Source organism: Parasteatoda tepidariorum, chromosome 4 (genome assembly GCF_982258835.1).
Source record: "Parasteatoda tepidariorum strain Cologne lab strain chromosome 4, Ptep-v5.0, whole genome shotgun sequence".
Taxonomy (NCBI): domain Eukaryota; kingdom Metazoa; phylum Arthropoda; class Arachnida; order Araneae; family Theridiidae; genus Parasteatoda; species Parasteatoda tepidariorum.
The window spans coordinates 46,422,215-46,429,482 of record NC_141758.1 but is presented as its reverse complement, the minus strand read 5'-3'; positions in this window follow the sequence as shown (position 1 = coordinate 46,429,482).

Sequence of the window (7,268 nt, the reverse complement as noted above, 5' to 3'; positions counted from 1 at the left end):
CCATGTTCAAAATAAATATAAGTGTGAATAATTTGAACTTAAAAAAGTAATCGAAAGTTTAAATTGTTATTCAGGAGCTTAAAATCCCAAAAAAGTGTCTGATATTTGATTAATTCTTATAGTTATACTTATAAACTCAAAGCGAAAAAGATAACATAAAAATACCCTATACTCGTATATCTTGTCATGGAAATGGGATGTTATTTTATCTCTATGACATGAGACATAAAATATGTCCACTTCGTTATCAAGGATTTGGGACAACTACTATGACGATAGATATTTTTAAAAAATGTCTTTTGGATTATTTTTACTTAAAACCATTCATTTCTTTCAAAATGAGAGCAGAAGTTTAATTTGTTATTGAACAAGGGTTTAATGTCTCTAGAAATGTCAGCGATTTCAATAATTATAATACGTCGTTTGTATTATCGCGAGGCTGGGAAAAGACAATTCTTACTGGCGTGCTTTTCGTGCACTTTTGTAACTTACTCAATGTATAATAATTTTTTTATTCTTTTATTCAATGATATAATTAATTGAGAAACTAGAAATATATATATATATATATATATATATATATATATATATATATATATATATATATAACCGTTGTCGAACAGCCGACCTAATTTTTGGGTTTATGACTTCTAATGTTCAACTCCGTAGCCTTGTAATTTTGAACCCAATCCAAAAAACAAGGGAGCTCCTGGATCACGTAATGGGAGAAATTTGCCTTCGTGGAGGATTTTTTGATGAATCTAACCCACATTTGCGTTACATGGCGAGGAAGACCACGAGAAACTTCCTCGGTTAGTCTGACGGCAAGGGGACTCTAAACCATGATCTGTCTACCACTGAGGATATTTCACGTCAGCACTGTGGTCGGCGCAAGCCGGATGCGGAATTCGTATCGACTGCGATTCGAACTCGGTTCGCCGCATTGTAAGGCGAACTCTCTATCCCCTGAGCCATCGCGGCTCAGATATAATTAAGTATACATTTGATCTGTCTTCAACAAAAATTAAGATTAGAATCCAACGCTAGATTGATTTTTCATTGAAGTACCACGCAGTGCACTGACCGTAAACACACGGTTCCCCGTGGAATACGCATCACTGGCTGCGGTCAGTTAGCGGGTGGGCTACCACTTTGGTTAACCTACGTAGGGACAGAGGGTGCGCGGCAACGGTCCTCGTTAAACTGTTCTACTCTAAAGTGCTAGACTTCGAGCACAGATTGTCGGACTACCGAAGCAGAGGAGCCATCCTCTCTGCAAAGGATCAAAGTTGTGATGGTATGTTTTCAGATCATCCTGAGGGATATTTCTCAAACCGTCGCCAATAGGCCATTGTGCAGCTCTAGTGCAACATAAATGAAGTACCTACTTCATTATTGAGACTTAAATGTTCACCCAATACAAACAGATAAATTTATCTGTTTATACTTCTTTTAAAAAAATTCATTTGCCGTTGATATTCGCTATATAATTTACTTTATAGTTTTCGTCATAGAGTTAAAGGTCTAAGCTAGTGTCAGAAAAAAAGACTCAAGGTGGAATTAATTAATTGTTCGAAATTATTTTAAAAACTGTGGATTTTGCTCAATGTGGATACTTAAAGTTTTATCAGGAAATTTTGTGCTGTATGGGATAACAGTTTTTTTGCTTTTGTGAATTTACGAAAAAAGGAAATAGCTATTTTTTATTATATGGAAATAAATAGAAAACATGAAATTAAAAAATTGAAAATTTAAAAATAAAAGGTTGCAAATCTGACGTGCAATTTAAATTCGCAGACAATTGTACAAGCTAAAATATGTTAAATATCTGCGCAAATGTTAAAATGATAAATTAAAGCTTTTTGGACACGATGACGTCATCTAAGTTTACAGGAAAGACTAATTTTAAAAAATCTCTATACGGAACTTAATGTTCAGGAAAATCGTTTTTTTTTTTTTCAGGAAATATGAAGAATGCAATATTGCAAGTTTAATTATAAAACAGGTAAAATTTTTCAAAAATATTGGGAACTTGCTATAATTTTCTGCCTCGGTGGGGACCAGACACCCAGCATTTGTAAACCTTGTACGTCTATACGTGTAAACACTTTTTTTTTCTTTTTTTGAAATCCTTAATTCATGTTGCAGCTCTCAGTTTATCACCCCTATTACTAAACCAAATAATTTTTGTTAAAAAAAAAAACTAAAATTTATCCGATATTTTTTTTTTGTTGTTAGAAACAAATGTTTGCTTTACTTCATATTAGTGGCAGCACAATGAAAATCAACTTATGAAGTTGTAATAAAACCTAAATTCTAATAATTCATTAAAAGCATACCCTCAACAGCCTATTGTGGGGTCAGGGGGTCATGGAGGGTATGGCACCAAAATTTCATAAGCAACGGCATGATTGTGGCAATGTGTTCAGCATTGCGCACACGCCGTCTTTAATTCCCAGACAAGGTACCCATCGATCTGAAGCTGGGCGGGCTTCTAACCGTCACTGGGGTTCGAACTCTAGTTCTTCATAAATGATATGTAACAAATGATGGATAACGATGATGGATTTAATTCCCAGACAAGGTACCCATCGATCTGAAGCTGAGCGGGCTTCTAACCGCCACTGGGGTTCGAACTCTAGTTCTTCATAAATGATATGTAACAAATGATGGATAACGAACCCTTCAATTATTCATAAGCGATTAGCAATTTCTTCTCAGCTTCATCCAACCATTTTTGCATTTAATATTTTTAGTTTTGTACTCCTAAGGTACAATATCGGACATTTTAAAAAAGGGAAAAAAAGGAAGAAAGTGATTTCAGAAAAATCATTAAATTGCTTTCTTCCTGCGTTACTTTCTCTTTGAAAAAGGAATAAAAGATTGTCGATCGAATGAAAAAACGGACTCAAAAAGAAATCACAAAAGAAAAAAAAGAAAATTATCCTTATTTACAAAGTTAAAAATGAATCATGAAATCTACTTATATCTTCGTCAATTGAAGATTCAACTCCGAAACTATCTTTAGAAAAGATAAAATTCTATAAATAGCATTTCTAAATTTGACAGTTTTCTTTCTTTCTTATCATTTTTTTTGTTGAAAGATTTGAGTCTCAATACTTGAAGCGAATGATTATCTAATCTTGAAAATGGGAATTGATTTTTTGAGGACCACTTAGTGGCTCCGAACTGTCATTTAAAATACAGTACATCGTAGATAATTTAAGGGAAAAAACTGCATTTATAAAAACTCGATTTCAGATCTGTGTTGTTATTTTGTACCGAAAAAAAATTGATTTCAATTAAGAACTGCAAGAATTTTCTGCAAAATACGTATTTGTGATTATATTTTCAATTAAGATAATGAGAAAAAATACAAATGTAATGAAAATATTTTTCATATTTTTCGCAAGCAATTAATATTACTACAATAATTTTACACGTACAGTGAGTAAAAAAAATAAGATAACACCCTGAATAATTTACTCGTACTAAGTGTCAATCTTAATAGTTCCTGGGGGGAGGGACCTTAAATATGCTAATTATGTAGTGGCAACTACTAATTAAATTACGAAATCGGACATAAAAACTTACTTTCTCGTAAAATTTATATAAAATGAGCAAAATAACAATTGTTTGAAAGAATTAGAACGAACATCTTACACTGTGGTCAACATTGCACACAGGCAGCCTTTACTTTCCAGATAAACTGGTGTCCTTAGATCTGAAGCAGCGTGGACTTCAAATCTCCACTGAGGATAGAGCTCTGGTTCTTTGCAACAATTCAGTGTCTTACCCATTAAACAATCGCAGCTCATTGACTAGAATAATTAAGTTTAAATTCGTTAAATTAGTAATAAATTGGTGGGGAAAATTAACACAAGGCTCCAAGAATTTTAAATATGTTGGCTACCAGCAAAATTTCTGGTGGCAAGTAAAAATAGTAACATCTCCTCATCTTCTTCCTGCTTCCAAATCTGAAATTTTATTTAATGCATAGTTATATTAGTTTTCATTAATAAATAAAATACTTATTATAATAATTTTTTAAGATATATCAAAATAAGAAAAATGTATGTGCATTCAAAGTATTGGGTTTTTACAATTGAATATGCATATTAATTGAGAATTTGCTGTTCGATATAGATGGGTTTTTTTTACTCAAATTTATAAAATGGGACGCAATTTCGTCAAAATTTCAGAGTCTGCGGGACACGAAAAACTACGAAGGTAAATTCTGAAATCACGAATTTCGCGAAAAGATTAAACGATTGCTGTGGAGAGTGAAAACAAATGCTTCTTCGTATTATTACTTGGCTAAAATCAGTGCGAATGGTACTCATTTTTTCCATTTTAGTACGAAATTAATCGAATTAATTGCGGATGAAATTACTACGAATTTATTATGAATCGCACATTTAAGAAATTAGTCATGACAGGCTAGATTTTGAGCAGATTTCATAGTAAATCCATTTAATTTTTCATGAATTACTTTCAAATCTTTCAACATCTCTCTCTCTTTTTTCTACCTTCTCTGACCGATTTCTTTTATATAAATATTAAAATATGATAAAAATGTCAGATCGTAATTAAAAAGCTAAAAATATTGTCTTCACTCAAAATTTATTGGTCACCATATTTTACGAGCTTTAAATTAGCATATTATAAAAAATATTACAAAACACAAAAAAATTAAGCTAATGAATTTACATACTTATTAACTATTCGATCAAATTCGAAATTTCATTCGGCTCCTCCCAAAAACATATGTTTGTGACACCTCTGTCCATAACCGATTTACTAGGGTTCTGAAATTTTATCACCGATCCTAAAGATCATTTAAAAAATGTAATTCATCATTCGAGTGAGATGTTGGGAAAATGAATTTTTCATATTGGTTTACATAAGCCATTGTTATAAATAAATTTGTGAATCGTTCTATTTAAGATTTTATTGTACGTTCGTTAATGTTTAATTATTTTTTAGCAACTCAGTGATTAACGTGAATTTTGGCCCGTGGATAGGGGCTTCTCTACTGAATTAATATTTCTTAAGTCAATCTTTATACTCGTTGCGTTTTAGAAATTTAACAAAATAAAAACAATATCAATTCTTTTTCAACACTTTCTGAGAGACATTGTTCCGAGTTTTCAACATTTTCCACGATATTAAAATCAACAGCTTCATAAATCATAAATATTTTTGTCATCAAATCGCACTTATGAACCATATTACAATGTTATGGTTGAACACGATTTATAACAGTTGCATCACTGCATTTTTAAGGAAAAAAATCAACAAAAAGTAGTTATTAATCTTTTTCTCTAATTCAATCTTCGAATATATTTTTTACAGAAACTGTATAAGAAGTTAAAAACAAAATTAGATACTTTTCAACAATCATTGTTCCTAACCATTCAAAATCTTCTAAGAAATTAAACTCCAGATAAAATAAATCATAAATTTTCATCATCACACCGTACTCAGCTGTCAAGGAGAAGTTTTCAACCGTTTAAAATTTAATAATTTCTCAAGGGAAAGGAAATTGTGACCACGGTTATAAAGATAAAAATAGAATGCAGGCTTCTTCTTACACTTGAACAGAGTCCCGGATAAGAGAAGGCGAGGATATTCGGCGCCGGACAATCACGTGATTCAATGTGGGCAACAAACTGCTTACTAGTCATTTTTCTGGACAGAAAAGAGAATTATTATCATTTCTGTTTTTAAATTGTGGTATCTATTTCACTTGAGGGATGTAAATTATATGGCTTTCACGAAGCTATTTTTTGCTATGACTTGGAAGTGGTATTAAATTATAACCAGAAAAGAGCAAGTGTCGGATTCGTATACTTTTCTTTCCTGTTTGAGATCATTACGTTCGGGGAAAAAACTGAAACTTGTTTCTACTAATTGATTTGTAATGGTTCCTGAGAATGAAAGATAATTTGCAAAAGAACAATTTTACTTATGTTAGCCTTTGTATAATGATATCGATTTTGAATATCACGTTTTTATTTTTTAATTTGAACGTAATTTTTTTTGTAGAATGTACGTAGAAGCAAATTTTAGTCTTAATATAATATAATCATGAAATCAAACAAAAAAATTTAAAACCATGTTTTTTCAAGTACACTTAAAGCGAATTTTTTTTCTTAATTTTATCTGGGTGCATCACTTTTGAGAGACGTGAAGGAGTTATTGATGATATAATTTCATTGCAAAAAATATTAGCCATTCGTTTATAGTTTTTTATCTGAAAGAAAGAAGATATTTTTCGCTTTAAGTTAACAAACATTAAATGGTATGAAGCTTTATAATATCTTAGAGCACAGCACAAAATTTATTTATTTGGTTAAATTTACTTCTCGGTTTTGTATTTTTTACTAATTGTCTAGTAATAAGAGATATATACCCTATCAGCAAAATAACTTGGGCGCTCATTGGGCCAATATTCATGAATCTTAGTTCAATAAGGGTTCTAATGGCCGTTATTTTCTGATATTGGTCCCATATAGAATTTTCCGATAAACTCAATATTTTACAACCACTTTAGAACCAATATCAGTCCTATACAGAATTGTCAGATTCATCTGATGTTTTATATCCATTACTTAGCCAATATGGGTTCAATATTGGCCAATGTAGGCCCTATACAGGCCATTCTATGACCAATATTAAAAAATCAAGTCATTCCAATATTGGTCATTCGGTACATGTTCGTATAAGACCCATGTTGGGTCAATTTTGAGCCCAACTGAGGACAAAGTGAAATTGTTGCTAGGATATGAATGAGAAAAATTACCAAATGAATACTTAAAATACCATATATTTTTATTGCCAGAATTTTTTTTTTCCTTTTCTACCAAAAATGTCATTAAACGGCATGGTAATTTCACCAGAATTTTTTTCCCGATGTAAATGACTTCTAAGACCACAGTTGCCTCTTTGGGTATTCCTTAATTCATTGCGTTTTGTAATCGCCGTAACACGTCCTTATAGAATTTAATTATAATTTAAAATATCAGCCAGAAATGTGTCTATCTTACATAAAGAGTTGATCGGAACGAAGGAACTTTTCAGCATTTATACATTTATTTATTCTTCTGGCGTATCTTCATATCATAATATTTATCATAATATCTTAGAGCAAAGCATAAAATTCATTTACTTGGTTAAATTTACTTCTCAGGTTTGTATTTTTTACTAAATGTCTAGTAATAAGAGATATAAATTTGAAACAAGAATTTCCGGTAGACCGTTACTAT